The sequence below is a fragment of the Pezoporus wallicus genome, unplaced genomic scaffold (genome assembly GCF_028554395.1).
Source record: "Pezoporus wallicus isolate ANWC-B61680 ecotype Strahan unplaced genomic scaffold, APGP_CSIRO_Pwel_v1 contig_227, whole genome shotgun sequence".
NCBI lineage: Eukaryota > Metazoa > Chordata > Aves > Psittaciformes > Psittacidae > Pezoporus > Pezoporus wallicus.
Window position 1 is genome coordinate 13,950,589 of NW_026635704.1, and position 15,269 is coordinate 13,965,857.

The 15,269-nt window shown below is 43.1% G+C and overlaps 1 protein-coding gene and 1 non-coding gene across 3 annotated transcripts in view; one reads left to right on the forward strand and one right to left on the reverse strand.

Moving 5' to 3' along the window:
* Window positions 1-462: 462 nt before the first annotated feature.
* MAPRE2 (microtubule associated protein RP/EB family member 2) overlaps window positions 463-15,269 on the forward strand; it is a 102,768-nt gene continuing 87,961 nt past the window's right edge. Inside the window, exon 1 of one of the 2 annotated variants that reach the window (XM_057397744.1) lies at window positions 463-484. The gene's annotated coding sequence lies outside the window, so the exon portion shown is untranslated. Of the gene's footprint in view, window positions 485-11,718; window positions 11,737-15,269 lie in introns of those variants that run through there. The other variant, XM_057397742.1, reaches the window with a different exon arrangement.
* TRNAN-GUU (transfer RNA asparagine (anticodon GUU)) lies at window positions 7,313-7,386 on the reverse strand. Its single transcript has one exon. It is a non-coding gene; the product is annotated as a tRNA-Asn (tRNA).

A 15,269-nucleotide genomic window follows, 5' to 3' on the forward strand; every position in this document is an offset into this window, starting at 1 on the left:
TTTAGAGAGGAATAGCCTGGCTAAAAGGATCGATACTGGAGTTGCTTCCCAGCCCCCCAGGGAGAAGAGGGAGAAGGAGGTAAAGAGAGAGGGAAAGGGAGAAGAAGGAGGAGAAGGGAGAAAAGAATGGGGGGAAAGAGGTAAAAGTGAAGGGAGAAAAGAAAGGGAAAAATAAAATTAAAGGAAACTGGAAAAAAAAAAAGAATAAATAATATAATAATAAAATAACAACAATAAAACTACAACGGCAACAACTGCAAGCAGGCGTGTGTGGCTGCACTGGCAGTACGCGTTGTGCCAAAAGCCACCGGGACAGGGAAAGCCGCTGGTGTCGGGGACCTGGTGCCGAGCCGTGCCCGGAGCGGCCCCCGTGGCACCTCCCGCTCGGGGCGGAGCGGAGCGGAGCGGGGAGGGCGGACAAAGCCGGGCTGTCAGCGGGGCGGGCGGGAGAAAGGAAAAGCGGTGGCTGCGGGGAGCGGAGCAGGTGAGTTGTGGCCCTGGGTGGCTTCACAAGGGGGGGACACCCCATCACTGGGTCCCATTGTGCTCCTCAAGGGGGACGGGACGGGGGCTACGCGGGGCGCCGGCGGATGCCGGCGCCCCGCGTAGCCCCCGTCCCGTCCCCCCGCGCAGTGATGCTCTCACTGGTACGCACCTCAGTGCGGGGGGGGTTGCAGACGGACGGCTCTGTAGAAAGCACTGGATCGAAGCGGTAAAATAAAGGAAGTGAAATTTGTAGCGCTGTGACAGTGCTTAAAAGAAATCTCTTGACTCTTCCAGAGTCTGCTATCCTGTGGGAATGAAGGCAGGAAAAATCCCACGGGTACCACGATGAGCAGCATTGCTAGGGAGTTGTTAGTACTTAAGGGGTTTAAGAACTAAGAAGCATGTTTATGTGTTTGTTTTTGGTGTGAGTAGTTGAGAAACAGCAGAGTTGTTGGGTGGTTGTGCAATGTGTTGTGTCAAAGGCAGGAAGGCACTTTACTACCGCATGGATTCAAAATCCTTCTGTATATAACCAGTCTGGATGTTGCTGCTTAGTTGTGAGCTTCTGGTAACAGAGGCTTGAAAGAAGCTTTCCTCTGTCATGCTGTGTGGTAGGGAAGCTCTGTGATGAATAAATCCCATTCCAGAGAATGCACCCAAAAGCCTGATGAATCAGCATGCTGCATTCACTGACCAAGCGTGAAAAGAAGCGGCACCACAGGCAGATATTGACACTACCTGAAGCTGCAAGCTCCCTGTGCAGTAGTGGCACATGTGAGGTTGAGGGAGGGGGAAATGCCATCAGTTTTTCATTCTAAACGGCTACTTCTGATAATTCAAACAAACAACCCTCTGGTGCTTTCTACGGTGAGTTATAGTCCTTTTTGTACTTTGCTTGCTTCCCAAAGGGGTATTTGCTTTTCATCTGTGGCCTCAAACTGTGTAGCAAATGAATTGAGGCTAATAATTAAAGCTCATTACTTAACATAGCAAGAAATCTAAAGTGGTAAAGAAGGTGAAAACTTTATACAAGAAATAGTGTAGCAATTTTGCAATGTTTTAAGATAAGGGCAGAGACTGGGATGACATTTTAGAAATGGAATAGCAGAACAGTATTTCAAACAAACCATCACAAAGCTTAAAGGTTATTTTGTAAGATGCACTTGCTCTTCTAAAAGATAGTCTTTTGAAGTCAAATGAACTGTATAAAAACTACAGGAACACTATTACTGGGTAAATCTTTTAGTCAGTGTTCTGATTGCTTCAGTGAAGAGGTGAGTATTCAGAGGTAGTATCTCCAGGGCATGTTGATATATTTATTATACAACAGCTGTATGAGCAACTGTACTCACTGTCACGTCAGGATGTCCAGGTCATGGACCGAATGCTCTCCAAACGTGTACACGCGATCTCTCTGTCTCTCTTCCCTGAGATAGAGGGACTTGTGCTTCAATCCTTGTTTATGTCCTGACTCAAACAACTGGATGTGTGGGGCAGGCATTCACCCAACAAGTGAGAAGACACAAAGAACACAAAATGTCTTTGTCTCACACAGAGGGTGTCCGCAACCACTACTGAGATTCCGTGGCTGCTTGTTAGTAAAGCCCCAGTGAAAATCATCCCCAAAGTGGAGGACAGAAGGGTTAGGACTCCTTAAATCACCTACTGCTGTATCCTGTAGGTGCAGTGTTTGAGTTACAGGAAGCTATCTATCTAAAACACTCCAGATTTATGATGATGCTGCAATAATGAAGTTTCATAGTGTTCCTAGCAGAGAAAGCTGACTGAGATGCTATATAATCTATTTAAATACAACCAAGGGCTTCAGAAATGACTAGAAGTTAATAAATCTGACTTTTTCGGGGAGCAAGTGTAGTTTTCTTCAGTCTACCTCAAATTCAGCCTACAGAATTCATAAGCTACTTCAGCTCCATAAGGAGAAAAGCTTAGCAAAGAGGAGGGAGTTGGGGACAGCAGCATATGGGGCAGTAAACGTCATGTGGGCTTGGTGGTGTTTATGAGATACCTACACTTTTTGGAGCTGTTTCAGAGATGGGAAAATACGGATTATTTTGCTATCAGACTGTATCAGAATGCCTCGTGTTGATCATGGTTCGGTCATTTGGGGTGTCTTCTGCTTATGTAACCCTTGTGGCAATTGGCCGTTTACCAGGTACCTGTTCTTCAAAGTTAAGTCTTTCTTAGCGTGCCTCTTCTTCTGAGAAGCACCTTGTGCCATCACTTGTGCTCCTCAGGCAGGAGAAGATTCCTGTCCACAAGGGCAACAAGGACAGCCTACTGAGGACATGGAGCCTGTCTAAAGTACTTGGAAGTAACCAAGGCTTTGACGGTGCTGACTGTTGTCTGGGGTTGGAATAGTTATTTCAGCTCTATGATTTCAGTTGTAGTGGCCTGACTTAGTTTTAGTCTGATATTCTAAATCTAAGGCCCTTGTTTCACAACAAAAAAAAAACAACAACCCTCAAATAAGGTTTCCTTCAGCTTTTACCAGTCCAAGTGCTCTCAACAATTTATCATTGGCTCTTACGGATAGTTGGCATTTTATTTTGTTATTTTTGACCATTCCTCCAAATGCCAGTGAAATATTTGGAGGAGTTAGAGCAAACAAAAATGGCACTCCCCCTCCACCCAACCTCCCACACACACTCCCAAAGGGATAGATATAAATATAAATATATAAAAGAATAAATAAACATAAAATATAATAAATATAGAAAAGATTTCATCCTTGGTTAATCTTTGAAAAAGAAAATTGGGGGGGGGGGAGGGGGTGCCTTCAAAATTACTAAACCTTTTGCTAAAACACATAATTCAAATTTACTTTAAACCAGCTTTTATCCTGGTTCTTCTTCTCCAGTGCCTTGCAACACTGAAGGCGCAATAGTCAAGTTTTTCAAAACCAGCTTAATTCCAGAAGAGGGAGAAACATTAGACTAACACAATTAGGTGAGTGGAATGCATTTTCCCCTCAGGCACCTCTGGAGAGTGATACAATATCATGTTCAGATCTGTAAGCTGTTGTCTCAGCAAAGTTGGGCTGGACTGGTGTGCGCCTGAGATACGGGCGGGAGAACCAGAGCTGATGCAGAAAGCCCCAGTGGGGATCATGTTGATGGCACTGCTCTGAGTCACTGGGGACCCATAAACCACCCATTGCATGATGGCATACTTGTTGTTGTTGGGTGAGGCTTACATGAGATCCTGAGCCTTTCAGCACCTTTTATTATGTACTTATATCTATCTACTTGTGTATGTATATTAAAGTCATTGTTTTGGATTAGCTCCTTTGAGGATAGCTACAACTGCCAGCGTAAAATGCTTGCAGCTTCAGTGGGGCTTGATTTCTCAGTGAGGAAAAGGTGCAGTGATTTAGGGAAATCCATGTATGGCTTTTTGTCATAGGGTAGCTGCAGATGCTCCCTGCCAACATTCTCAATGATGCTGGTCTTTAGGAGCAGTGAACTTAGAAACTGAACCCTGACAGAAATGCTCTAAGGGCATCGAGAGAAGCCATGGGGTTTAGCCTGTCTGCAGGAAAGGTGGGTGGGAAAAGAGCCTCAAACAAGATGCTGTTTTCAAGGGGTGTGAAGACACTTCATGGACTGTAAGGAAGGAGCAGTGACTCCCCTGCTGCATTTGGGAAAGTCAAGTGAGAGGAAAGGGGGCTGGCAGCACGGCTCAGGAAAGGGCAGGAGAATGCAAAACCTGACCTACAGGGAAAGGATCCCGAAAATAAGAGTGCTCTAGGAAAGCTGTCAGGGCAAGCATTTATCACGGTATTGTCTGCCTGGATCTCAGAACAGTTTCAGGTTGCATTTGTCCCCCGTGAGCTGCAGTGTAGCCTTGGCATGTAGTTGTAGGACAGACAGGATTAATGTTCAGGCCTGTTCTGGGAGCACTGCCCAGTGTCAGCAGCCAGCACCAGGGCTGCCCTGTGCTATTTTTATTATGTCCACATCAAAAAGTGTGTTTTAAAAAGGCTGAAGGAAATCAGCCCCCTGCCTAACAGAGTCCCTATGGCAAAAGCTTCAGGAGAGGCAAGCATGCTCAAATCTGATTGGCAACTGTTGCCCTAAACAGGGGAAAGTTCTTCACAGAGGTCTAGCAAAGACACCTGATGATGATGAAGAGGACGAGGAGGAATAAGGGAAGAAGGGGTGGTAGAGAAGATGAAGTTTGTGGGGAGAGCCTTGATGATCTTGGCTGAACACCACCTCACAGGCCCAGAAACTCCTGCATCTTGTGCTCAGGTTTCACATCCTTGCAGCTTCATTCCATTGAATCTTGAAAGACCCAAGATTTCAAATTTGCCCTATTTAAAGTTTACGAACGGTTCTAATACTTTACAGGAGCCTAATCTTTAACCTCGTATCTTCTGAGACTGGCTCACCATATTACTTTTCCACCTTCTACACACAATCCATTAACATTTCTTCAGCAAGGCTATTTCAGACATTGAGTACATTTACGACTTTTACACTTTTTCCTCAAGGGATAAATTTAGTAGGGTCCTGACACTGGATAATGTACCGGACACATAAATGACAGGCTTTCAGGTTGATCTAATTACCAATGCCAAACCACATAAAAATAACAAGTTCCCAGGAAATATAAATCCTGCATAGATCTGACAGGTGAGTAGGGAAGAAAAATGTAGCGCACAGGTCTAGCAGCTATAACCTTCAGTCACCTAAGTTGTTTGCTCAAGTCAGCAGGGAAAAATCTGTCTTTCATTTCACCGCATGGTTTGATTGTGCAACATCTTATGTGAAATGGCCAAATATCTTCTCAGGCTACTCCTTCCAGAGGAATTTTAATGAAACAGGCTTTGATCTGGTAACCATTTTATGTCTCAATTAATACTGTGATGAATATATAGTAGTAACAATCTCTTCAGACAGTTTGAATCACACCGCAAGTGAAGCATCTCAACTTTTATCAAAGTAAAACAACATGTTTTATTTGGCTTTACAATATTCAGACTCAGTAGAAACGCTGTGAGTAAACACATTCTTGAATCTTCGTGGCAATATGGCACTTGAAACTAACCTTGGATCTCATGACTCATCTCGCTGGGAATACGGCATCCCTCGACAAGCCTGAGGTTCTGAATCCAAGACTCAGACTAAGAGGCAAAACTGAAGCAATAGATGAATACCTCTCTTGATTTCCATCAGTCTTGAGTTCCCGATGTTAGTTCAGATGACACTGGCTTGCAGGAGTACCTGCAAATGCAAATATTTTTTTTGGCACTGTTTAGGTCTTACAGATTTAATGGCCAAATAAATACGTTTGCCAACACCTGCAAATATTGTCTGCTTTGCTTTGTAAAATTGGAAGTAGCTCACTGGCAGATGGCATGAGCACATTGTTAGTATTAATAGACCTATACACACAAAAGGAGAACAGGTGACTTCTGTTTGTAATTAAGCTAATCGCAGAGACAGCAGAGACCTCTTGTCATATCAGGATTATTGCCTAGACTGCACCAACAAACCAAATACTTACCATGGCATTCAATGCTCCATTCAGCATCATGTGCTTTGGGGTTTCCCTGGAGTGGTTAGTGGCCGTGGTAGGACATCCTACTCATGCCGCTCTGTTACACTTCAACAGGTTAGTCTGCAGGTCTGCTGTAAAGCTAAATAATTTAGTTATTGCCAAACAAATAGATATTGAAAACCCTGACACAAAGTTAGTCTGATGCATGCAGGCTAAACCATAAAGCTCTTCATTTATTTTTGTTTCTATTAACTTTTACCTCTTTTTTACTTGCAGCTCAAGTTTGCAGCATTTATTTATTGCATTAACTTTTTATAAGTCAGTCCTATTCATCTTCTTTCAACTCCATTAACCCTTTAACTCTCTCATGAGCTTTGGTGTCAACAAGACTGGGGATAATGTCTTTAAACTGAAAGAGGGGAGATTTAGATTAGACATTAGGAAAAAATTCTTCCCTGTAAGGGTGGTGAGACACTGGCTCAGGTTGCCCAGAGAAGCTGTGGCTGCCCCATCCCTGGAAGTGTTCCAGGCCAGGTTGGACAGGGAATTAGCAACCTGGTCTAGTGCAAGGTGTCCCTGCCCATGGCAGTGGCCTGAAACTAGATAAGCTTTAAGGTTCCTTCCAACCCAAACCATTCTGTGATTCTATGAATTACTTGGAAAGAAAAAAAAAAAGAAAAAAAAAGAAAACCCTTAGGAAATTTAGAGGTACAAGAGACAAAACATCAGCAATTGGTTATGAATGTCTTTATGCCTCATTAACAAGCCAAAGAAAATTTGCTAGAAATATACATTTCTGTAGAGGAAGTGAGGGATGCAGTGTGCAGCTGAAAACGGTCCAGGGAATGTCAGAGGAAGAGTGCAGTTGCTGAAGTTTTGAACAGCAGCTCTAGGTTGGCTGTCTCTTCGAAAGCTTTTGCAGCGCACATTAAATAATTCCAGATGATGACAAAAAACTCTTGTTAGGAAAACAAAAGGTCTGGGCTTTCAGCCACTTCAGGGCTCTTGGGTTTGTGCCTGGAAAAGAACCCTGCACCCTTTCACTGCTGCTGCTTTGGCTGCTTCTCTGGCGTTACCCTCTTCTTTCTCATAAAATCCTTTTTTGTCTGCATTGTTTTGTGGGTGTATTTTCCCCTTAGCTGCATCCTCATTTCACTGCAAAATGAGCAGTAACCTGGTGGGTTTTTCTTTCTCTGCCTTTCTCTAGCGGGACTGGTTGGTGTCCTGTTTGTAGCATCATAGTTGCAAAGGACCTTGCAAGGTCAAGCAGTTCCAACCTCGTCTCCCGACAGAAAGAAGAGCTCGTCCCTGGGTGGGCTCGAACCACCAACCTTTCGGTTAACAGCCGAACGCGCTAACCGATTGCGCCACAGAGACTGCCCCTTTCGTGATGCTGTGTGCCGTTGTGACGTGAGATCCTGCTCATGACTGGCCGTGATGCTGTAACACTGACTGCACCATCCTCCCTCCCCCGGCAGGGTCCTGGGTGCTGTGTGACAAGGAACCTGTGTGTTCCAGCCTGGCAGGGTCCTGGGTGCTGTGTGACAAGGAACACGTGTGTTCCAGCCTGGCCGTTCAGGGGTTCAGGAGGAAAGGCAGGGCACCGGGAAAGGGTCACGGCACAGGTTTTCAGGTTAGCCTGATCCCAGCCATGCAGCAGAGCCAGAAAATGCTGTGCCTCACCACACAGAGTGAGAAGCAGTCTCTGCATTCAGGGGTTGAACCTGCTGCTTAATCAAAGCACTAGCTTTCGATCCAGGAGACTGTGGAACAAAATGGGACTAAAACTCAGTCTAAATTTTCCGTTGAATGTGAAGTGTCAGCAGACAGATTAATTCCATACTTTAAACACTGATGCCTTGCTGAGTACGGGCACATTTAGAGGAGTTCTTGCAATCATCCTTGCTCAGGAAAGAAATGTGTTTTTAGGTTTGCCTTTGCATGGTAGCAGCTGGCAAAAGCAAGATGGCATCAATAGAGATGGGTATGACTGAAGTGCCTCCTCAGTAAGGACTAACCTGCTAGCCCCTTACTTGCAGCTGTATACTCACCTCTCTTAGTTTCAGCTGCTAAAATATGATCTGATCAACTAAGCTTTAGCAATTTCTCCTGGTCATGATGGTAAAAGGCGTGATGGTTTTTACATGCATAATGCTGCGTTTGCCAGTCTAACAGTGATAAAGCAGTTCTGGCAGGCAGTGAGAGTATCCCTTCATAGCTGTAAGAAGTGCTGGTGACAGAAAATAAGTTATTTATTTTCTTTCCATGTGTGGGGTTTGTTAGGAGTGAATCCCAGGCACTGAGCATTTTCTCTCTTGATTGTCTTTGCTAGCAGCTACAGATGGGACCATACTCAGTTTCACTATTTCATGTTTTAGTATTGGGGTATAGCTACTACCAGCTAAAACAGCAGATCCTTTAAAAGCTAAAGTATCATCTCTGGTATCTTCCCAGTCCTGTATTTCTAAACAGAGCACGGTTTCAAGTCCCAGCCTGGGAAGTGCATCAGGACGGTGCTGGCTGCACTGAGCCCAACATGTTAGTACTCATATCCTGATTTCTGGTCTTGCCTATCTCCTGTGATATTCCCCCTCATTTCACTCACATCAATGCAAAAGAAGTGAGAACTCAGCCAAGGATTTTAGAGCTGACCTGTTGTGTCAGCTGTCACTGAAGCAGGTAGAGAGGAAGCCTGCCCATGATATGCTCCTCTGGAAGGTGGTAGGAAAGAAAACGAGTTCATCTCTATTTCTCCCAGCTCCACATTTAAATAGCACTGCTTTCTTTACTCTTGCACACTATGTTTTATTTGTAAACCCACCAAGATGTTGTCGTTTTCCCAGAATCATTGGACTTTCTTTAAAGGGCGAAACGGTTTTATTGCCCTTTGGAGAGCACTGCAGAATTTTTGCAGTCGCATAAAGTAGTGCATGTGACAGGGACATGGGTATCTGTCCTTTAAATATGGATTTTAAAATAAAGATGTTTTATCTTGCCTGCAGAAGTATAGAAGCAATGAAAAGTGAATGCTGGAGTTTATTAAGCAAAATTGCTTGTTACGACGAAGGAAGCTTTTTTCCTCCATCTGACACTCTGGGAGGTGGGAAAAGAGCACAGGCAATATAAAGTTTATATTCTAATTTATAGTAAAGTTCCATACAGATACATATATTTTAAAGAGCAGTCAGTATTTCCGGACAGAAATGTCCTGGTACTGTGCAAGGGTATGAATGTTCTTCTAGTGATGCTTTTAAAATTATAATTTGGCCCAAAGTACTAATTCTCAAGAAAATACCTCAACTCTTCATATCAAGATGAAACAATCACTTCAACTTAAATACAGGAAATGTTGGGCATAATAGCCATTACTTGCACAGATCTTGTTAACAAGAACATAATTTCCTAATCACTCCCTTGAAAGCAAACCCAGATGATAGAAGCATAGTTGAGCTTCTGCCAAACACCTCAAGAAATCTGATTTCACACCCAAGTTCCTGCAGGAGTGCCAGGGTAACCTCAACTATTCAGTGGAAAAAAAAACCTTTAAGCATTATGCTTACAGTTCTTTATACTTGTATTCTTAAATACAGAACCTATCAGTTGGGATGGTACAAAAACCTGAGTGAGGACATCTAGATGTGTTTGTATTGCACACCAAGGGAATACGTAGCTCTGCAGGCAATACTGCCTTAATGGCAACATCCTAGTGCATCTCCCCATCCTTTTTAATTAGGTCTTTAGAAAAAAATAAAGTTGAGGGGGTTTTGGGTTTGCGGAGTTTTTGTTTGTTTGTTTAAGATGTACAGTAGTTAGAGGACAAAAGAACAGATTCTAGTTTTTATTGGTGGTGGTCCCTCCACAGTGAAGGCATTCAAGCACAGAGATGAGGTTAGAAAAACTCTGAGAGAATTAAATCTGGCCAGGGATGTCAAGGGCAACGAGAAAGCTTCTATAGGTATGTCAGTGATAAAAGGAAGACTAGGTAAAATGTGCTCTCTCTCTGGAAGGAAATGGGAGATCTGGTTACCCAGAACATGGAGAAGGCCGACATTTTTGTCTCAGTGTTCACTGGCAAGTGCTCCAGCCACACAACCCATGTCACAGAAAGCAAAGGCATGGACTGGGAGAATGAAGAATCGCCCTCTGTAGGAGATGAGCTTCAAGGCCATCTAAGGAACCTGAAGATGCATGAGTTCATGGGACCTGATGAAATGCATCTGCGGGTCCTGAGGCAACCGGTGGTTGAAATGGCTAAGGCACTACCCATCATGTTTGAGAAGTCATGGCAGCCCAATGAAATTCCCACTGGCTGGAAAAGGGGAAACATAACCTCTACCTTTAAAAAAGAAAACTCAGAAGACCTGGGGAACGACAGGCCAATCAGACTGACCTTGGTGCTTGGCAGGATCAGGGAGGAGCTCCTCCTGGAGACTGTGGCACATGGAAAATAAGGAGGTGATTGGTAGTGGTCAGCATGGCTTCACTAAGGACAAATCACACCTGACAAGTTTGGTGGCGTTCTATGATGGGGTTACAGCATTGATGGATAAGGGAAGAGCAACTGACATCATCTACCTGTGGACCTGTTGGAGTGAGTCCAGAGAAGGGCCATGAAGGCATACAGAGGGCTGGAGCATCTCTCCTGTGAAGACAGGCTGAGAGAGTTGGGGTGGTTCAGCCTGGAGAAGAGAAGCTGCATGGAAACTTTAGAGCAGCTTCCAGCGCCTAAAGATAGCCTACAAAAAAGATGGATGGGGACTTTTTACAAGGGCATGTAGTGACAGGACAAGGGGGAGTGGATTTAAACTGAAAAAGGGTAGAGTTAGATTAGACATCAGGAAGAAATTCTTTATTGTGAGTGTGGTGAGACACTGGAACAGATTATCCAGAGAAGTTATGGCTGTCCCATCCCTGACAATGTTCAAATCCAGGCTGGACAGGGCTTTGAGCAACCTGGTCTAGTGGAAGGTGTCCCTGCTTGTGACGGGGGGGGATAGAACTAGATGATCTTTGAGGTCTTTTCCAATCCAAACCATTCTATGACTTTGTGCGTGATTTAATGTAACATGCAAAGGGCTTTGATCTTGCATCATTTTGATGATATAAGTGACGGAAACAGAAGCCTTCACTGGTGGTGGAGGCTCATTAAGAGGTGACACAAGTAGCAATTACTGCAAGTACACAGATATGTTTGCTTTCAATATAATGCATCTCTAATCCAAATTATCACTAAAGGCTTTTAGACTTCCCTCAGGTTGTTACAGCAGTGTTGTTAAAAAGCAACCAACCAAGCAAGCTCATCCACTAAATGTCCATAGAGCATGTTGCAGGAACTGCAAAGGTTAGAGCATCTTTACCTTTACTTATCCATGTTTCCCCATTAACTTGTGAAACTATCAACTAGCTATCTGGCTTCTTTAAACAGAGCACATGACAAGTTGACAAAATTATTGCCTTGATCCAGAGAAGCTTTTTATAGGCTCTCAGGGTTTCTAAATGGGATGAAGGGTGGAGCTAGGCATTTAGCCACACCCATGTGAGGTTTATAAAAGGAAGTTTTCTAGGGGAAAGCTCTTTTCTACCAGTCTATGACAATTGGCAGTTTTATTGAACAGGATTTTATCTTAAAGGATAAAATATCTTAAAGGCCTTACTATGTCAAGGTCTCATAAAAGTTCCCATAGTGGGGATGTTTCTGCAAATGAGCCTTCGAAACAGCAAGGTAAGGTAAGTGATGGAGTCTGCTTTACTACTTTAGTTCTTTTTCACACATAGTATTTCTGTGACAGAGAGCTGACTGTAATTTCAAAGGTCTGTATTTCCTCTGCCATATAGAATTCATTGCTTTCTGTAGTTTTGTATTCCTGTAACGTTAACTGAAGTGGAGAAAAAACAACCTTAACAAAAACCATCCTCAAACCTATTAGAGTTTGGAGAGGTTGTTATTTGTCATAAGTGTGGTCAAGCTTTCAAGACTAATGACTTTGAGGGCTAATTTGTACCACCTGTCCACAACACTAAGGTTAAAGTGGCTGTTGTAATTGTGCTGCTGTTTGCAAGTCACACCAATATTAATTGCTCAAGCATAAAAATAAAAGATATACTATGCTTTGTTGCACAATTGCTGTGACTTAGTCATGACTTCTTGATACACCCAGGAATCCTGCCATAATTTTTTTGTTTTGTACTGTATCACTGTTCCCTTATGTATACATGCATAGGGCCGTTTATAAGTTACTCTGTCCAGCAGAGGTCTTGTGGGTTATTGTGGATGTCCCTTGATGAGATTGTGTTATAAAAGTTTGTTTCCTATTGAACTCTGGTGCTCATATTGGAGCGACAATTCTATAGACAGGTCTGTATCAGTTACAAGATGACTGAGTGAAGCCTTTCATAACCATCAACTGAAGCCGAAGGTTTTGTATCAAAAGGTGATTGCAGCAATGTAGGGTGTGTAGCATGGATGTGTCAAGAATGCTGGTCAGCATAAAAAATACTTATCTCATTACACTGGTTACCTAGCTCTTGACTTACTGCTAGTGTGATGATAAAGCAGAATAATAAGGAATTGGCGAGAGGGGAATGAACCTTGAAGACGCTTTTTAGGAGCTCCTTTCAGGTCTTTGGGAAAATGGAAGAAAGTCTTCTTTGAAAACTTAATAAGCAACCAGAAAAAAAGTGTCTTCAAAGTTAATTTTTCTTCCAATTACTGTACCTGTACGTAACTAGATCAGAGTAATACATTTTCTCTTGTGAGCCTTCAATATAGAAGGCTAGTATTTTTGTTATTCATTCACTAGTATTTTAGTTATTCATTGCACCCAAAACATGGAAAGCATTTGAGGGTCACTAGTCTAATAGTTGTTCTCCAGACTATGCTTGTATAACTACCACTTGCTGCAAAAATAACCAGAGTAATGGTTTCCACAAACAACACCAAGCTGGTGGTGTTGGTGTGGTCTCTTTTTCAACCTGTAAGCAAAACTGTAAATTAATGTAGCTGGCAAAAAGCTGAGTGATGGCCTTGTGGGCAAAAGTGTATGATGTAAGCTGGAGAGACTGTCAGAGCATTTTGACTTAATGTGATCGGTAGACATGAGAAAATAAACACATCTTGCATTTGACTAGGCACATTTTCCACCTTGATAATGCTGTGGTTTTAATTTGGAGCTTTTGCTGTCAATGTTGAGCTTGTGGGATGCTTAACTTCAGCAGCATGGTCATTTCTGGGTTTTGCCACGTGCTTTTACTGATACGTAGGAAACTGTGGCTGTGCTGGATTGTGGTGAGAGGAGTCTTGTTTGACAGCATAGCTGTCTCCTGCCAGGGAGTGCCCTTGGCTTTATCCGCTGCCATTCTTCCTGGAGGTTGACATGCTGCAGCTAGATCATTCATAGGTATTTTTAATTGTATTGCATTTGTTTTAAGCGCCTGATGTGGACCAAACATTGAAATATATTTGTATTCTCTTTTGTTGTATTAGTACAGTAAATGGGAGAGATGAAGGAAGAGGAAAATACTGTCAATACTGGCAGAGGATCTTAGATGTTTCTGCTCTTGGGTACTTTTGGATGGGTTTTCTGAATCGGGGAGAAATCTTGAGCTTTTTCAAGTGGGTAATGTGGAGTTTGACATTGCTGCATAGCTTAATATGTGTTTGTAAATTTGGTCACCCCTCTAAGCAGGGATTAAAGTGACTTCTGCCGTTGTTTGACTTGAAAAGCAATATTTATGGAATAAAATACTTATCCAGTTTAATTCTGACACTAACCTGCTAGTCAACACAAATGAGTCAAGGGACATTCACTGTCCTGTGGCAAATTACTTATTACATTTGACAATTTTAGACAAATATTTAAAAGGCTACTTTGAAGTAGTCAAACAACAAACCTTAGGGTGCCATCTTCCTCTCCTGATTTGATTTTTGGAGCCACATATGTACCAAATGCAGAAAGCCCACAAAGTTAACTTCTTGGTGAGGAGCTGAGTAATTAAGAGGCAGATGGCCAATGACAATCTCTTGGTAACTGATTTCTTTGAGGTGATTTATGAAGACTGACACTGACAGCGGGATTACTACAATGTGGTATTCAGTTAGTCCTGTTGCATACCAATACTTTTGCTACCAGCAGATTCAAGCACAAAACTTCAGCTTATTTGGGTGGATGCTAAAATTAAGTCTTGCTCTGGATCCTCCCTCCTTAATTCATGCATGGCAACACCAGCGTCTTCAGAGCTGAGCTAGGGGAGGGATGTGGGGCAGCTTTCAGGTTGAGCTGGGGTGGCTGTGGAGAAGGGGCTGGAGTGAGTAGCCTGAGATGGTCCAAGAGGAGGAGGTAAGTTTCCAGGGGATGGGGAAGGAAAAGTGAAAGGAGAGAGGGCCTGTCAGAACAGCAGCTTCTGAGTCTTGGCTCAGAATTTAAATCTCGCTGGCCCTGTACAGTCTTCATGTCTCTACTTCTTTCCCATCATCTCTTCCACTACCACTGAGAAAGTGAGTTTTCTGACTGCTGGCTGAGGACAGAAGTGCATTTTTCTCTACTTTCCTGGGTCAGCCCAAGTCAGTTTTACCCATGTCCCTGAGAAGACCCAAGCTGACACTGCTTAGCTGGGTTCCTTATTGCTTTATTAATCAGCACATCACTATGGATTCTCCTGTTCAGCTGTTGTTTATTTAGCTTGTGGAATCCTGAAATCAGAAGGCTTTTACAGATGACAAGATCACTGCAGTTTCTTTAACATGACTAGATTTCTGTAAATACTGTTTTTCCTCAGGGCAGAGGAGTCGTTTGGCTTCTGTTGTCCTAGTTCAGGTCAAATCAAGCAAAGTTGCTGAGTTTAAACAATAAGTCTTGTAGGCTTGATTAATTTTTTCTCAGTTTATGTCCACTGACAGTCATGCATATAGGCAAAAATTTCCCTCACAAGGAAGAATCCCAAAATTCAGCTGTTTTGTGCAAGCTGGAAAGGGAGCTGCAAAGGATGCAGTAGGTAATGAAAACTGAGCTATAAAGAGCAAACGGGGGGGATATAACTGCCAGTCAGATGTCATTTGGCCTGAGACAGCCTTTCTGAGGTGTGTTTCTAAGATGCTTGAAGGCCACAACAGGTAAAGGATGCGATTAGCATCCTGTGTAAGATTTTAGGATAATGTACCATCTCTGTTGCAGCAATAATCTGTCACTGGGATGCAGGCACTACAGGCAACATGTGATCATGTTAGAAAACCAGACAGAGAAATCCTATGATAGGCTTGTCAA